This window comes from Acomys minous, assembly GCF_964271855.1.
Source record: "Acomys minous genome assembly, chromosome: 9".
In the NCBI taxonomy this organism is placed as follows: Eukaryota; Metazoa; Chordata; class Mammalia; order Rodentia; family Muridae; genus Acomys; species Acomys minous.
This window is the reverse complement of record NC_140490.1, coordinates 7,322,580-7,341,372: the sequence shown is the minus strand read 5'-3', so window position 1 is coordinate 7,341,372 and position 18,793 is coordinate 7,322,580. Positions and strand designations below refer to the sequence as shown.

Below are 18,793 nucleotides of genomic sequence, written 5' to 3'. Positions count from 1 at the left end.
ATGCACAGGGCGCACACACACACACACACACACACACATGTTGCCATGGTGAGACCCACACCTAGATTTAAACTTTGAGGCCCAGAGACCAAGGCAACCCATGAGACAGGGTGGAAAATGACACTCTCTACATGCTTTCAAGGTCCCTATAAAATTATCCTACTTACCTGTGCATGCGTTTTCCAAGACAACATAGTAGGTACTAGAAAACGGGGAGCTATGTATTACTTGGACCAATGGCACCACGGTACTGTAGTACCACACACAGTGACTAAGTGAGTAACAGGTACGTAGTGGACATAGTGTGGATACACTGGATGAGAAGGGGTGATTCATGTCTCAGGCAGGAAGTAGCAAAGAGCCTGAAATCTCACCATGTGACTCAGAGGTTAGTTAATGTTGATGAATTTCTTCTGGAATTTTCTGTTGAATACTTTTGGACCACAGCTGACCATAGGTAACCAGAAACTGCAGAAAGTGAAACTACAACGGAAGACGACTGTACTGTGGCTTCTTGACCTGGACAGTACCTTAACACAGGGAGGAGGAAGCCTTTAACTTTTCTTACCCCCTCCACCCCACCAGAGAAAATAGTCAGGGCTTGGACTGGAAAATTGATGCTTAAAAGCTGTCCCAGGGAGTTCTAACAATTGTACAGCTGATTTTCACACGCACCTGGGTGTGTTCTGTATATATGGATTTGTGCGAACATACATGTGCAAAAGTGTATATGCATGTGGAGGCCGGAGACTGTGTCCCTCAGCATCTTTCTACCTTCATTTTTTAGGCAGGGTCTCTCACTGAGCCCGCGGCTCACAGACTCAGTTAAGCTAGCTGGCTAGAGAGCTCCAGGAACCCACCTGTGTGTGCCTTCCCAGGGCTGGGATTACAGGCACATGCAAGCTGGATTTTCACCTGTGCAGCTGGATGTGAACCTGGGTTTCCCATGGTTGCTTGGCAAGCATTTCACTGACTATACCATCCTCTGACATCCTCTCAACCAGTTTTCCTGAACCCAAAGGGATTAAGGTCTGCTTCGCCCCCTCCCCCAGAGTCAGCACTTGGTGTGTGACTGTCCTCCCATCCAACTCTGGGAATCCCCTGCCGTCCTCACGGGCCATCTCTCAGCAACCTCTGTGGGGCTCAGAGGCATCAGCTAGATCTCACGCTCTTTCGAACTCCGGGACCGGGCTTGTGCCAAAAGAGAGCAGCAGGCTTTTAGCAGTAACTTCTGGGTTTCCGACTTTCACAAGCCTGGGAACCCTGTCCTCACTTGGAAGGGACAAAGCAAACAAGGCAGGTGGCCCTGTCCCCATTGTTCTCAGCCTATGAGATGGTCACCTGCCCTGTTGCTGGCAGCCAGCATTCACTGCTCCCGTGAATGCAAAGTCTGGCCAGGACTGGCTGAGCCAGGAGTTCAGTGAAAGGCTGGGGGTGGGGGGTGGGGGTGGGGGTCTGAGCTCAGAATTGAATGTCAGCAAGGACACTGAGGCACCTGGAGAGCTGGAAATCCCTGTGTGTGGCGGCAGCCACAGAGCACAGCTGCTTGCCCAACAACTGGCCTACAGGAAAGGGCCCTTCCCTCCCAAACATGCACACCAGCTGGCCCCTCTGGAGCCAAGCTCTTAGAATTTACCTGTGGCCGACAAGAGGGGGCATCGCTCGTCTCCCCACAGCATCTCTGAGCCCCCAACTAACCACCACTGCCCTCCCAGGACAAGCTAGTATGTGTGTCCTGTCAGAGATGCTGGGCCTTGGGTTTGTGACTTCATCCCTTTTTCACCCCAAGAATCCAGAGCCCCAACTCCTCTCTGACCAAAGCCAAGAGGGTAGGTATCCCAGTGTGTGAGGGAAGGCAGGAACTGCCTTCAGTTAGGCCTCGCAGGCCCACTAGGCTGAGGATTGCTAGGAAGAGAAGCTTCTAGGTTTAGGGCTCTGAGAAGAAGCCCCTGTACTGAACTTATCATTTCCAGACAAGCAAAGGCCTCTCAGCCCTGCGCACTCACTCTCCTGTGTCAAACGGTAGGAGCTTGTGTGTTAGTCACTCCCTCCTTCCTCTCCTCCACACAGCAGGCCCCAGCACCTCAGGCTTTCACACCTCTCCGTGACCCCTTTCTGTAGCACAAGACTCTTCAAGGGGAGCCCGAATATCCTGGGATACCCCTCTTATCCCAGTAGATTGAGGAATCTGTTGAGAGGGTCCATGATGTGGCGTGGTTGAAACCACACAGCAAGCTGGTGGCCGAGCCATAAGAAGCCCCAACTCCTGGTGGAGGGTCCCTTTCCAGAGAAAAACCTGACTTTCCAGTGTCAACCCCAGGACTGTATTGGGCAGGTCAGAGGAATGCCAAAAAGCACCGTCTTCTGGGTGTGTGTTGTGGCTGTTGCACTCTGGAGCTCACAGCAGAGATGGTTACCTGCACAAGACTATCAAGTCAGCCAGCAATCCCAGCATGCATCAGGGAGGCGCTCATGAGGGTCCGCCCACCCCTAGCTGAGGAGCCAGGCAGTTGACGCCTGCTAGGAAAGGAAGGATTATTTTCTTAGGGATTGTGGTTTAGAGTAGGTTGCCCAAATACTAATTAGGGGACATGATGGTGGCAGGAGGGGCACCCGTGGGGGGATTACGGAGAAAGAGGGGGAGTTGTGGCGGATTAAGATCAAGAACGTAGTATCCACATATGGAATTGTCAGAGAGAAGTTTGCCGTAAAGTTTAAGAAAGGAGATTCTAGGTAGACGTGGGTGAGTAACCAGCACAGGAGCTACGGCCACATGCCTTTATCCAGTCCTCGCTACATCTCTAGGGTGCGCACACTTAGGCTCCCTGCTTCATTCAGTTCAGTCCGACCTTGAGGAGAGACCAAAGGAAGCCATCCGCGCAAGATTTCTAAAAACAGCGCCTTCAGCAAGCTACAAAGGAGGTCACTGTGGGAACCGCTGACTAACCATCACCCCATCCATGGCAGACAAGCTGGGAGAGAGCTGGTTCATTGGCAGCTCAGGCGCGCCTGCTTGCCTCCTGACACATATGTCCAGACGGTCAAAGCCCTAAGTGTCCAGTTTGGGATCCTCCCTTGGGAATAATAATTCGAGGGCAAAGGTCCTGGATTTGAAGCAGACATCCCCAGGTTCTCACCCCACAAGCAGGCCACCTGGGGCATACCCTGAGACCACACCCATATCTATAAGACAGGAAGGCCACGGTGCCACTTGGACTAGGGCGGAAATCAGGGTGCTGGACACACAGCACGAAGGGTCTGAGAGGTACTTCTGTTCTGAGGGCCTGGGTCTGCGGTGTAAGACTCTGTCTCTGGTCTCTCGTCACCACCCTGAAGGTCAGAGAGGGCTCAAGTCTGGTGGATTTCTGCTCGTGTGTTCCTGTAGGCACCTGGCCGCGGATCATCTCCACCATCTCCTCCTCCAGGAGGGGCCACCGTCCAGTCCTTCATCTCACCTCATCACGCTGCCGGGCATCTGTTTATCTGACTCATTATGTATACTGCCTAAATGGGTCAGAGCTCAGAAGGCAGATGTCACTCACACCATTAAACCCAAAGCAGAAACCCCTGAGGACAGCACTCCACATTAACCAGTGGATGATCTGCCTGTGGGGGGGCATGTTGTGAGCGCAACCATGGCTGAGGTGGGTGGGGTGCACTACGAGTGCAAGGGGTGGGAAGGGCTCCCAGGCCCCGGTGGCTTCCCCCCTGCCAACTCCTTGTGGACTTTGGAACTGGATTCTAGAAGAAAGAGATTGGGTGGAGAGGGGAGGGTGGGACTGAGCAAGGGATGGCCAAGGTCGTTGAAGGTCCACAGGTCGTTTGGTGCATGCCACTACCTTGGGCCCACCTGGGAGGAGAGAAGGAAGCGCTTTCAGACCCCTGCAGCGCCCCAGCTCCCAAGGCCACCAGTCCTGTCCTGTTCACTTAAGCGCAGCTGCCTGGAAGGGTCTCCCAGCTCCTGCCTCCCACTTCCAGGTTATACCCACACCCTTAGGACTCTGGCTGACTCTATCCCATTGTGTCCCTCAAGAGATGTCACAGACAAAGTAGCAAGCTTCCCCACCTGCAAATACATCCCTTCTTCCTGTGGCTGTCAGCCTGGGTAATGAGTAACTAACTCTACCTACCCTTAAAGGCTGGGTTTCTGATGATAAGGGGTTATGAGGCCGCTCATTGATTATAACTTGTTTAAGATGACCAGTGGTTAAACTGTAAACCTCATCGCTAATTAAAAAACAAATGCCTACAGGGGTGCGAGGTACCCCCTACTAACTCCGGGAAGCAGCCTACCTGATTGCTTAGCCCCTTCGCACCCAAATCTGTCCTCTTGAGAGGCTGTCATTCATTCATCCATGCTTCAAGCATGATCTTGCCCCATCTTCTCCACAAAGCTCCCTGCCGGCTCCTTCTGAGAGCCAACCACCTGTCACGAAACCCTTTCCTTATTGCCTGACTCCAACCTAACCCCACCAACCCCCCCCCTACCCCGCCCCCGGCTGTGGTCCAAGCCCATTTCCTCTACTTTAGTCACTGGCTGGAGACAGACAACAGCTGGCCTCCATCCTCTCTGGAATAAATTGTACAAGAAACTGCCAGGAACTGGGCACAGGCACCTTGGCATGGATGGTACTCTGTGGGTCAGGAGAAGGAGGGGCAGTGAGGAATGCTTTCTCTGCCTCAGTGGCTTCTGAGACCCAGACTCGACCCCCTAGAAGACTAAGTCACAGCTAAGACTATGATACCCCCACAACCCCAAAACCACTGGATAAGAATACAGGGAACTATGACCCTGAACATGACCTATGAATATACATATGACTCTCAAATCTCATGGGGGGGGGGGGTTCTGTCTACAAGACTCTCCCAATTCAGTGACTGCAGGGATGACATATAGAGGAACCCCAAACATTGTGGGGGGAAAGTGGCCCCCCACCACTCACCGCCCCAACATGTGGGAAAGCAGAGGGGCCACCCAAAATAGCTGGCTCTGCTTTTCTCCTCTATGAACAGTCTCCCGCCCACCTATTGTCACTGGCCAAATACAGTGTGGGACGTGACCAGGTTCAGCACAGTGCCATTTTGTACTGAGGTGATGGAAAAACACAGCCCAGGCTCTTCCAGGACAGAGAAGCTAGGCTGAGGTGAGGGCTGCGGGTAGAAGCTAAAGAAACCACCCACCTTCACTAACCTGGGGCCCAGGACCAGGGACAAGCTAGGCAACAGGAAATGGAAACTTTGTTGCTGGCACAGCACAAGAATCTTAGCAGAGACAGAGGCCCACAGCCAAAACTAGGGGCCAGAAGGAAGCAGGACCCTGCCCAGCTCCCACACCTGTCCTCTCCTTCCCCCAGGGCCATGGACAGTTTTGTTTTGTTTGGTTTTTAAAAAAACAGGATCTGGCTAGGTAGTGAAGACTAGCCAGCCTACAATTTGCTGTGTAGCCCAGGCTGGCCTCAAATTCTGTGATCTTCCTACCTCAGCCTTCTGAGTGCATGCTGTGTTCTTCTGACCAAGCTACCTAATAAGGCCTTTTTCTTTAAGCAACTACCATGAGGAAAGCAAAAACAAAAACAAACAAACAAAACTCCAAAACTTTTAGATTCTTCCCAGACCCCTGGCAAGCCCTCAGGTCCTCCTGATGACCACGCAGCAGACAGGTCTGTCCAGTGCTGCTGCCCAGTCCCCTACCACTGAATGAATCATGGCTTCAGTTTTTTCACTTATAAAAGACATGCATCTTTAATCCTCCCAGCACTTACTTGGGAGGCAGGGGCAGGCAGGATCTCTGAGTTCAAGGCCAGCCTGGTCTACAGAGTGAATTTCAGGACAGCCAGGGCTACACAGAGAAACCTTGTCTCGAAAAACCATAAACAAACAAATAAACAAACAAACAAGACTAAACTCCAAATACTACCACCTCCACAGCAATTCACAGGATATAGTCCTCAGCATTAGAGCAAAACGGTCTACAGCAAGCATGAGCCAGGCAGATGTTCCTCAACCACGAACATGTAGTTTATAGATGTTAGGGGTTATGGGGAAAGGTGGGCTGGGTGTTGTCATGGAAGACTGAAGGAAGATGTCACCCGAGGCTCAGGCGGAGAAGTGTCCTCCTCAGAGCAACAGGAAGGGCTGTGTTGGAATCGCCAGAGGGTCCATCTATCCTCACATCTGCTGAAGCAGAAGTCCCCCAGCTGGGCCAGCAGTCCAGGCTGGAGAGACGGCTCCTCAGTTAAGAGCACTGGCTACTCTTCCAGAAGACCAGGGTTTGATTCCCAGCACCCATGTGGCAGCTCACAACCATTTGTTAACTCCAGTTTCAGGGGATCCAATCCCCTCTTCTGCTTTCTGGGGGGACCTGGCACACAGACATACATGCAGGCAAAAATGCCGTGCAAATAATAAAATATCTACATTAGTAAAAAAAACTAAGCCAGTGTCCGGCTTCAGGACACATCCTGCCCTCTTCAGGGCCTTTGGCCCACCCCATTCTAACATGAGGTTTCTGGAAAACAGGGTGAGACCAGAAGGGGAAAGACGGGAGGACAAGGACGGCTTTTTCACCTCCATTCTCCCCAGGCGTCTCTGAGCCATTCCTTTCTATGGAGGGACAAAGGGGCAGCTGTGTCTGGCTGCTGCAAATGCCTTGCCAGCCAAGGGCCAGCACCCCACCCATATGCAGGGCAGTCACTCAACCCATTTAACCCAAAAAAGGTGGGACCAGAGCTGTGGCTAGATGTTCCCTTTGCCATGCAGCTTGGAACGGAGCCAACTGATTCATTTAAGGCTTTGCTGAGCCACAGCCATGTGCCCAAAAAGGAGCAAAACAAAGGCAGTACAAGCCACTGCCTGCCCAAGAGGCTCTGTAGCCAAAGCAGAGGCCAGGCTGGCCGAGGGAAGAGCTACGCAAAAAAGATACCATGAGAGGACAGAGAACGAGCGAAGCAACCAGGATAGGTCAGTCCCTGGGGCGCACACTCACACCCTTCAAGAGTAAACAAAAGTCAGGAGGCAAAGGCACGAAGACAGCAAGGCAACTAGGCATGGTGGCATAGGCCTGCTACCCTAACGCCCAAGAGGCCGAAGCAGGGGTCTCGTAAGTACAAAGCTAGCCTGGGCTGCACGGTAAGAATCTGTTGTAAAATAAAACTAAGCAGACCCTATGGGAAAAGGCTAGGAATAGAGGAAATCCCTTAGGCATATACTCCACCCATCCCTACCTTAGGGTCCCCTAACAGCCCTCCCCAGATAAGGAACACAGATGACTAGGCACATGCAAGTATGTAGTATTACCAGTACCTTCATGTTGTAAGCCAGTGGCTTAGATATGATGTGAGCCCCCTCCCCCACCCCACCCCACCCAGACTCCACTCCCACCCCCTGCAAGGGTTCTTGAGCTGAAATTTAACCTGCATGGTGAGATGTTAAGAGGAAATTTAATCCAACTGTGGTGTTCTGAGCTGTGCCTTAGGGAGGGGATCAGAACACGATGTGGTCATCAGGGTGGGGCCCCTATGAGTGAATCTTAGTAGCTTTCTAAGAGAGCAGATATAACACACACACACACACACACACACACACACACACACACACACACACCACAGTCTCATACACTGATACTTGTTTTTCAGCATGTGCTATGACGTATCACCTCCGGATGCTGCCAGCAAGAAGCCCATCGTCAGACACAGCCCTTCGACAACGGGGCCAGAACTGAGCCAAAAATCAACCTCTTCTCTTCGCAACTTTCAAAGTCATCTGTAGTCGCTGTATTACTGGCAACAGAACACAGACCAGCAAGCAGTCCAGCAGAACTCTCTACACTAAGAGATAGGCTCATCTGTGCAGTCTCATGTGGCTACTGAGCGCTTGAAACTCAGCCAATAACTGAGCAATGCAATTTGAACTTTCTTCGTGTATTCGTTTAAACAGCTTCAGTGAGCGGTATCATAGTAACAATCCCACTTGTAGACACCATATCAAGCATCTCCTCCTAGGTGTGGATTCCTTCCCTGGACCTCAGGCTGACTAGGCCTCAGGCCACCGTCAGATCTTGCCTGAGCTCCCATTTCCTGTGAGATTTCTTGGGCCCCCAAGGAACGTGGCGTGCTAGAGGTATATAGGAGTCAGGACCTCACTTGTTCACTCCAGAAGTGTCTTCCCTTGTGCAAGATACCCAAACCAAACCCCAGGAACAGCTATACAATGGAGCCATGTATGTGCCTTTCTTGGCCCTCATTAGGTCAGATGACCGGTCTTTAAACTTGGTGTGCATGCATGCGCGCGTGCTTGTGTGTGCATGTTGATTTTGGCTGTCTTCCGCCTCCACTTTCCCTTTATTTTTTCAGATAGGTTCTCTCAATAAGCCCTGAGCTCCCTGCTTGGCTAGCAGGGCTGGCCAACAAGCTCCACCAATTCTCCTGTCTGCTTCCTCTCCCCTGGAATCAGAGGCACACACTGCTGTGGCTGGCTCCATCCACAGGCGTGGGAACCTGAACTCGGTTATGACAATGGAGCCATCTCCCCAGTTTCATCTCAAAAGCTCCAAACCTATTTCCACCAGGTCCCAAGTCTCTAAGTGGCATTACTGCTCAGCAGGCTACTCGGTTCTAGAAAGTTCTTGTCATCCCAGGCACTGGGTTCCAAACAGGTTACACTCTAGTAACTAAACTGAAACATCTTGTCCACTGTTCACTGACCACTGAAGGATACTGGCTTTTGGAGGACGTTCTGTTAAAACCAGCTTTGTGTTCCCCGCACATTAAAAACACAATACAACTGCATTACAGAAAATGTGCACGGTAGAAAGAGAAAGCCATCAATAATCCAGTTTCCAAAGCGTGGCCCTGCTTGGCTTCTGTTTTTAAACTGAGTTTCTGTGACTCAGGGCTAAACTCACAACCCCCCGGCTTGTTTTTGTAACTCTGAAGTGTGGCTTGAACCTCAAGCCTGCTTTTAAAATCACTCAGTGGAAACCACCATGTCCCAAACAGCTCAGGCATCGGGGCTTCCATTCGGTCTGAACAGGGGCCACCCATGCCACAGGCAGAAGCGCACTGATTTGATCAACAAATAAACACCGGCTGAAACGCGGGAGCAGAGCCGTGGAGCAAAGAGTGCAACGGTTATGAGGACAGATGGGAAACTGGCTTCAGGAAGCTCAGTGTGGGGGGAAATCTTAAGCACAGAGAAGGGCTGAGGTCAGTGCTTGCAAAACAAACAAAAGAGAAGATATATAAATGACCAATGACCCCCCCCCCAACAGAATGAGCAGGGCAGCCGATGGCACAGAGCCTCAGTCCCTGGGCACTGTAAAGGAAAGACTGTCAAAACACACCTCTGCTCATCTTTAGTGTGCTAGGTAGCAAGAGAAACCTTCTAGAATAGTACCCCAAAGTCCCCTCCAGGCTCCAGAGCTGCACCTCCTCCGATGGGGACGGAAGGGCACTGCCAGACAAACCCCTAGGGAGGTGCTGACATACCTTCCCCAACAACCTACGGACCTGACCTGTCTCACAGAACAAGATGTCCCAGCCAAGAGGGTGCTGCACAGACGTGGGGCGGCTGTGTTGTCAGCCCCCAGGGTGCTTGCTGGATGGGGAGAGTCTGCCTAGACCACCTTCCGGGTTGAAGGTAGGCATACTGAAATTTGCCTAGGGAGGCCTGGGACAGCGCTGTATCTGGGACTGGAGGCTGCTAGCAGGCCAGGAGGAGGAGGGGAACAAATTAGCTTGGCTCCAGCCATTTATTAATGGTTGGTCATTAATGATTACCCTCCTACAGGGTCTCGGGTTTCAGATGCAACGGGGTACAAGAGCCCTATGGAGAGGGCAGGAAAGAAAGTGGACATAACAAACTCCAGAACAGTGTGCTGAAAGATGGGGCTCAAAGGAAGTCAATCAATCCCCAGACCCAGCATCAGGGGATACCACCATAACACCCCAACCGACGTGTTCTTTCTTTCTTCTCTCTTCTTCTTTTTCTTTCTCTCTCTTTTTATTTCTTTCTTTCTTTTTTTTTTTTTGTTTGGTTTTTTTTTTTTTTCGAGACAGGGTTTCTCTGTGCAGCCTTGGCCATCCTGGACTCACTTTGTAGACCAGGCTGGCCTCGAACTCACAGTGATCCGCCTGCCTCTGCCTCCCGAGTGCTGGGATTAAAAGCATGCGCCATCACGCCCGGCTTAAAGAATTTATTTAATTTTATTTTATGTGCATTGGTGTGAGGGTGACAGACAGTTGTGAGCTGCCATGTGGTTGCTGGGACTTGAACCCAGGTCCTTTGGAAGAGCAGACAGTGCTCTTAACCACTAAGCCATCTCTCCAGCCCCTAACCCATATTTTCTTACTGGGAGGGTCTATGGTGGCTACAGTATGCTATGCTTGTACCGGCTTCTGAGTACTGTATGGTAACTGCCCCAGCAAACACTAAGAACACTGAGCCCCACCGACCTCAAAGGGTAGAGTACATCTACTATTTCTCTTTATTCCCACAGCCCTTTAGGCCAGCACTGAGCATACATCTGGCACTCCCTGTTTAATTGGCCTTGGTGAGCAAGTCTTTGGCTCAGTAGGGTTCAGTGACCTGGCCTGGTCACACAGCAAATCTCCTGAGGCTCCCCAAACCTAAGCTAGTGAGTCCCATGCGTTGGGCCGGCCATTTCAATGGATATAGGGCTGGCCAGGCGTCCAGGAGAAGGGACTTGGGGTGTGTGGTAAAGCTGTTAATCAGGGCAACCTCCCTCTTCCTGCTATCTACTTTGGGGGTGCTGACAAGACACTCCTGCACCAGCCTGCCCCACTTAGCCTGCTCAGCACTTATCCCCTTGGCAACTCTGGAGGGGAGGGGGGGCAGGGATGCTGGGAGGGGAAGGGCAACCTTCCAAAGCCAACATTGGCAGGATGCATTCCACAGCCCAGGGGACAGGAGTTTTGTTTGAACAGCAGTGGATGGGGAGCAATGGGTCTAACCGTCCTTCTACTCCAGGGTCTGTGGACAGGTGCCTACCTCCATCCTGCACGGAGGATGGGGCCCAGGAGCAGCAAGAACCCTACAGTAGACACAAAGGCCATCCTGGCCAAAATAAACACCCATAATGTTCTCTTCCCCGACCTAGCCCCCTGCACACTACAAGCAACCTATCTGTCCCTGGCAGGACTGTGTCCGGATGGCATGTGAACGAACACCAGAGAAAACACTACAGATTCTCTCTCAGGTGCTAACCAGTGTCCTATGGGGGGGGGGGGGCGGGGCGCGGGGAGCCAAGTAGAGGTGCCTATCACAAGTGCAGATCTAACTGACAGAGAGGTGACAGGTGACACTTCACAACTAGGAGATAATTACACCTCCATTCCAGCTCCTTAATTTTGTTTGGGTTTTTTGTTGTTTCTTCTTCTTCTTCTTCTTCTTCTTCTTCTTCTTCTTCTTCTTCTTCTTCTTCTTCTTCTTCTTCCTCCTCCTCCTCCTCCTCCTCCTCCTCCTCCTCCTCCTCCTCCTCCTCCTCCTCTTCTTCTTCTTCTTCCTCATCTTCTTTCTCGAGACAGGGTTTCTCTGTTTATTAGCTCTGGCTGTCCTGGACTTGGACTCACTTTGTAGACCAGGCTGGCCTTGAAGTCACAGAGATCCGCCTGCCTCTGCCTCTTAGGATTAAAGGCGTGCGCCACCACACCCCACTAGCTCCTTAACTCCTGCTCATGGGGTCCTTTCTGACTGTCCCCTGGCCCACAGTCTTGCCAAAGGATAGGCGGCTAACAAGGTGTATGAAGGCCAAGGGTCCCTTAGGGGTGTTGAAAATAGGGGTGAGGAAACAAGCTGGAGTATAGGCACTGTTGACAGCTCTTACATAACCCAGGTTTTCCCAATTTAAAAGTTTTCACTTCTAAAGTGGTAAACAGACCTGTATATGTGGTCTATTACAGCAGAATAAGGTACCTGGGTATCTATCAGAAACTCCAAAGAGCATTGCTCAGGGTAAGTCCTGAATCTAGGAGCAACCGGGGAGTGTGAAGAAGACATGGGTCTGAAGAGGGCGTGGGAGGTAGGGGGGGGTGTAGCTCAGTTAGAGTGCTTGCCTAGCGTGCACATGCTTGCAATTCCAGCACTCTAGGCAGGGGTTCAAGGTCATCCTGTGATAAGGCAAGTTCAAAGCCAGCCTGGGCTACCTAAGACTATCTCAACAACAACAACAACAAAAAGTGAGCCTAGCAAGTCTCTAAAATAAACAGCAGGGCTGGAGAGATGGCTCAGAGGTTAAGAGCACTGACTTGCTCCTCCAGAGGTCCTGAGTTCAATTCCCAGCAACCACATGGTAGCTCACAACCATCTATAATGTGACCTGATGCCTTCTTCTAGCATGCAGGTGTACATGCAAGCAGAACACTGTATACATGATAATAAATGCAATTAAAAAAAATAAATAAAATAAAACAAACAACAGCCTGCTGGCTCCAGACTCAAGCCTGGGTGCAAGCAGGTAACTAGCTGGGTAATCCTGGCTAAGTTATTCAACTTGTGTGCAAGATTTCTTATCTCAAACCATTTATTGCTGCTGTGTGTGTGGCTGTGTGCCCCACTTTGTCACCCCTCCCAAGTCATCTCTTAACAGTGGATCTCAAAGTCCCCCGGCATAGTGGCACACGCCTTTAATCCCAGCACTCCAGGAGGCGGAGCCAGAAAGGATCTCCGTGAGTTCAGGGCCAGCCAGGGCTACATAGTGAGACCCTGTCTCAAAAAGGAATAACGACAGCATAAATTGCAAAAGCTCTTTGCCCAAGTAGGGGTGCATGTCACGGGCACGCAGGGCTGCAGAACTGCCTCTCCTCCCACAGAAGGTTGACCTAAAGTCTACTGTCTGCCCAAGGTCCACAAGGATCAGCAGAAAGCATCCTAATATCTCAAGATCAGCAGTCAACCTCCCTGCCCCCCCCCCCCGAGCCTCCACCCCCAGGCCACTGGGAGGAGTTGTTGCCAGGGGCCTTTTCAGTTCGCAGGGCCAAAATTCCTGGCTGCTGGGGCAGTGACCAGGAGAGCCACCGGAAGGTGTGGCGATCACCTCTGACAGACTGACCTGCCCTCGAAGGCCACTTTTCCCCAAAGCCTTTTCTTCGTTAACTGCCTGCCCCCCAGCTGTAATTGCTCCTCATTTCTCTTCCCCACCCCTGGGAAGCACGGTTGTCTTAGACAAAGTTGTGTAACTTTCCCTAAAGGGCTAGGCCTTGGCTCCAGCAGCCTGGTTGAACAACGACTAAGCTCTTACAGTCTTAGATTTTTAAGCTGTGCAGCCAGAGAGGTGCCCTCAACGTGAATCACCCCCTGCAACCTCCAAGACGGGCTGGAGACACCAGCCAACAGCTCCTTGGCTGCAGACTCACGGGCAGCTGAGTGGAGTGCTGGAGAAAGCCCCCCCACCCCAGGGGCGGGTCTCAGTGAGATCCCTTCTGTCCCAGGCTTTAGCCTGGTCCCTTGCTGCACCACTGGGAACTTCCCACACTAGCAACAATTACCTTTTCTTCCATCAATGCTCACCCGCAGGGAAGCTAGCCCCCACAGATCTCAGGGAGGGGTGTGCTGGGCAGGTTAAGATAAGAAGTGAGGCATAAGCAGGCTCTGCACCCCAAAATACAACCAATCCCTTTGTGACTTAAAGGCAATGTTATAAGAATGTGGAGGGCTACAAAGATGGCTTGTCGTGTCGTTTGGGTTCTCAGAAACCAAATGACACCTGACAAGGTCATCATCTGAGGCTGTAGTGAGAGGGAGACAGAGACAGGAGAATTCCCAGACGCCGGTGGTCCAGCTGGCCTGCTGTACCAGGCAGTGAACAAACGCGTCTCAAACAAGGTGAAAGCAAAGAATTAGCCTTCCTTCTGCACCATGGCACATGCACATTCACACACACACACAGTGTGCACAGACAACCAAGGATACCAAACATACATGCACATGCACGCGCGCGCACACACACACACACAAAGCTTTTTGTTTAGAAAGGGGCTAAGAAGTATCTCTATGAAGAAAGGCCCAGAGCCAGACCCGAAAACACTACTGCTCCCCATCCAAAACATCCAACCTGCAGCCCACAGGCCATGTGCATCCCGGGATAGCTATGCATTTCACCCAATACATTTGCAGATCATGTCAGGTAATGCCAACAGGTTAGACAGTTCTGCCACCGGCTTAGTCACTCCTCACCAGTTGGATTAGAAACGGGATGGAGTGCATTCTGTGGTGGTCCCTCCCAGTGTCAAGCCCTCGGAGGAGGCAAAATGAAAGTGTCAAATGAATGATTCTGCAGCCCCTTGGAAAACACGGAGGGTGGGTTGGGCACAAAGCCTCCATCTGCAAGCTTTTTTAAAAACTAGGTCACCTGGGTGCTATAGGGAACACCCTGCAAACACTTCTGCCCCCTCCCCTCCCTGTGTGGTAGGCCAAGGGGTGGATAGGCCCAACGTGGCTGTGGGGTAGATCTGTCACACCACAGACACACTATCAGCTAGAGGGCCGCCTCCTCTCCTGCAAACATGCCTGGCCTTCTCAGAGCTCCTCCTTGCAAGGCTCTGAAGATTAAACATGGGCCTTCCTGATGTACCCAGAACACAGCCTAAGGGCATTCCCTAAGCAGCAGGAAGGACCTGGCCCGAGCTGCTACATCCTCTGAGACATCTAGAACCGCATGTGGCGTGTGCTCAGGCTTAGTCAGTCTGCACTCGGCACGTGCTTCTTATCTGCTGCAAGAGGGCCTGGACACGTGTACTCTAGTTCCTTGAAAGTAGAAACCTGAAGGCCAGGACTTGGTGACCACAGTCTGGGCCTCCAGCAACTCAGGAAGAGTTTGGGGAAAGTTTACATAACAAAAGATGGCAGGCATGGGACGGGGCGGGGCGGGGTGGAGCTGGGAATGGGCGGTTCCTCTGGTGATAGACCTGACTGGGAAAGCTGTTTGCTGGTAACTCCCATCGAAGGGGGTTAGGGTCAGGGTTAGGTGACAGCAGGGAGCTGGGGGGGGGGGGGTAGTGGGGGGGGGTGTATGCACTGTTGAGTTTGACAGACCCACTTCTTCAAAACTCCAAAGAGTGGTGTGGCTAGGTGCTTACCATCTGGCTAATTTATAGAGCTAGGGAAGGCAAGTTAAATTCCAGAAGGGTGCAGAATTAGGACTTCAAGTTTCAAATACATATAGTGGGTGCGGTGGAGCATGCCTTTAATTCCAGCAGTCCGGAGGCAGAGGCAGGAGGACCTCCGAGAGTTCCAGGCCAGCCTGGTCTACAAAGTGAGTCCAGGGCAGCCAGGGCTACACAGAGAAATCCTGTCTCAAAAAACCAAATACATAGCTAATTTAAAGCCTGCCTTTATATGAAAATCCTGCTTCAAAAATATCAAATCCACCCATCCCAGAAAGGACTTAAATGCCAGTTTTGACAAGCACAAACACACACTGAATGCTATTTACATGGAATCTTTAAAAAAGTCTTCTCAAAGATGAGAGCAACTGTCAGGTGGGGCCTGGTGGTGCGTGCCTTTAATCCCAGCACCCAGGAGGTAGAGGTAGGTGGATCGCTGTGTGTTTGAGGCCAGCCTTGTCTACAAATGGAGTCCAGGACAGGCAAAGTTAACACAGAGAGACCCTGTCTCGAGAAAACAAAACAACAAGAAGAAGAAGAAAGCAAGTAAGCAGGCAGGCAACTGGATTTTGGTACTATGTTCTGATAATTCCCACACTTAAGAAACTGAGGTAGGAAAGTTACTGCAAGTTCAAGACCAGGTGGGGCTAGCCAGTAAAACCTGGGACTGAAGAGATGGCTCAAAGGTTAAGAGTCCACACTGCTCTCGCAGACGACCTGAGTTTGGTACCCTTGTTGGGCAGCTCACAACCACTGTAACTCCAGTTCCAGAAAGATGGCCTCTGCAGGCATCCGCATACTCATGCACTGACCCACGCCATACACATAATTTAAAAGACAGCAGAATAGTGGTCTGGGTTGCATGGCACGTGTGACTAAAAGTTACAATTTATTATCGAAGGCTTTTCCATTGCATGGAAAGGAATAGTAAGGGTACAGAAACTCCGTCTTTGGCCATCACACATCATACACATGTACTGAATTATCATACTGTATGCACACACATATACAACTTAAAAACACTTTTTAAAAGTCTGTTCTTCTTACCCAGTAGCCCCTCCTGATGTAGTTTGAGGTGACAGAGTCGGGTGGAGTTGGCAACTGTCTCAGGGTTTATATTGCTGTGATAAAACACCACAGTCAAAAGCAAATTGGGGAGGAAAGGTTATTTGGCTTACACACTTCTACATCGCTGTCCATCCCTGACCATCCCTGAAGTAAGTCGGGGCGTGAACCTGGAGGCAGGAACTGATGCAGAGACCATGAAGGAATGCTGCTTATCAGCTTGCTTTCTTAGGGGGCATACAACCACCAGCCCAGGAGTGGCATCGTCCTGTATCAACCATCAATCAAGACCCTGGCCATCTTGTGGGGAGCATTTTCAGTTGAGGGTCCCTCTTCCCAAATAACCCTAGCTTATATAAAGTTAACATAAAACTACCCAGCACAGGAATAAACTTTTTATTGCATGTAAAATGTTTTATTGGGTATGGCATATTCAAGTCAGAACACAAACGTGGAGGTCAGAGGGCAACTTTCAGGAGTCAGCTCTCTCCCAGGTTTTTTCACCTTTACCTGCTGCGCCATCTCACTATCCATAAACATTGGTCACTTCTTTCAAAGCCTGTGAGATAGCAAGGCCCGTAACTAACTACAACTCTACCTGGCCAAAGTCACCTCGCTTCGGAGGCCTGGCCTCTTCCTCGTCAGACGCTCGGGAGAAGGTGCGCACCACTGGGCACCTGGGCAGGACAGGACATGAAGCATATACTTGCCTTCATACTTGGACGTCTTGAGAACTGGGCCTGGCCACACGAATCTGGGGACAGGTAGGTGTGGTGTGTTGGGACAGTCTCATTTAAAGAGACCCAATCCTTGTCCAATAAATGAACGAATATGAAGTAGTAAAATCCGGCCAGGGTCACACAGCACAAACTATTATAGAGAAGCCTGGGTGGGGACTCCGGTTATGACCAGGTCTTGTCATCACAACGGCTCAAACGCCAGTTTCCTTTCCCCACCTGAGTACAGGTGGACTCAGACAAGCAGAGCAGCCTTGAGGTGTGTGGTGCCCCGGATGAGGCTGGTAAGACTCCTGCCTGGCCTACAGGGCCAGCCTCCAAGCCACACAGTAAGGGTCAAGGCCACCTACTACCCTGCATGGATAGGTCCTCCTAGACTTCAGACAAGCATCCCCTTTGTACGAAGGACCTGGTTAAACAGCTGCAGTCGTCAGTTGACAGTAGGGCACGGGGGAGTGGGTGACAACAGTCAGAGAAGTACACAGTCCTGCCTAAATATTTCATCAGGAAGCCTAAATATTTAGATGGGTGAGAGGGGAAAGAACGCATATTGCAAAGCTAATCAAAGAGCCCTGGCCACCAAGAGAGTAACACGAGCGCTGGTACTGCCTGGCCCCTAGGGAAGGCCCAAGGTGGCCTCCAACCCTGCATGGCCACTACCTAAGGGCGATGGTCCTGGGGCCACTTGGTCCCAGATTTAACCAAGGCTTCAAACAGGAAGGGAGAAGTCAACATTTCAAGCAGTGGTTGGTACCCATCAGGGAGTGAACTGTGAGCTAATCTGGAGGGATTGGAAAATGGTGGGGGGCACAGAGAGTAAGGACTTGGTGGGTGTCCTCATCCTCCTTGTCACCAGCCTCTAGATTAAGACCTCAATGGAACTGCTGGAGCCTGTCCTGCAGATCCAACGCTGAAGGATGTCCATGACCCAGGGCAACAACCGGATATCCGAGAAGAGTCCCGGTGAGGATCCAGGATTGATAGTGTGGCAGAAGCCTGAGGCCTCGACCCAGAGCAGTAACTCATTACAACCAACATTTGCAAGAAGTGTGGGCAAAAAGGTACACTGTGGGATACACACACACACTGTGACACACTCCTTTTGAGGAGGTTGCAACAGGGAGGGTGGGTACAAAGGGACGGGGAGCACCCATGGGGGTTGGGGTGCATGATGTAAAATTCACAATGTATCAATAAAAAAATAAAATTAAAAAAGAAAAAGAAAAACTCAATGCATGCTGAGGCCTGTGGGCAGAGTTCAAAGACAAGATCTGCCATACTTAGGTCCCTGCTGTGTGCAGTAGGCACTCTAATAAAGCTGCTGTGCATGAAGGCAGTGGAGTAAACCACTGTCCCATCCCATGGAGGGGACAACTTGCTCATGGTCACACCCACCAACACCCTGAATGCTTAGCCCTGCACATCAAAGGTTTCTGAGACAGCAGGAATATGTGGCATTTTTTTTTCTTTCTTTCACCATCAACACAGCAGAATGCGTAGCATGAGGTGTGGATGCCAATCTTCATTCTCCAAATTGCGAGGCCTCAGACACACGCTACAACCTCTGTAGGTTGTACCAATTACTTTTCTTGTTGTTGTAACCTGCTACCTGACGGCCACTGAAGGGAGAAGGGTTTATTCTGACTTGCCCGAGTCAAAAGCATACAGTGCCTTATGGCAGGGAACGCATGCGCATTCCAGTGTTCTAAACTCTACCAAGATGGCCCATTAAGCTCTGCTTACAGCAAGCACTCTGGGGCTTCGCTGGACCGCAGCTCCAAACTCTTGTACATTCCTCACGCAAACCAGTGCCAAAAAACCTCCAGGTCATGTGACCAGGGTTACCACAGAAATGTCCCCCAATTCCTGGTA

General features: G+C 51.1%; 1 protein-coding gene across 2 annotated transcripts in view; it reads right to left on the bottom strand.

Annotated features, from left to right (window-relative positions):
* Positions 1-18,793, bottom strand: part of KCNK5 (potassium two pore domain channel subfamily K member 5) — a 45,451-nt gene that overhangs the window by 16,700 nt on the left and 9,958 nt on the right. The gene's annotated exons all lie outside the window — the stretch shown is intronic.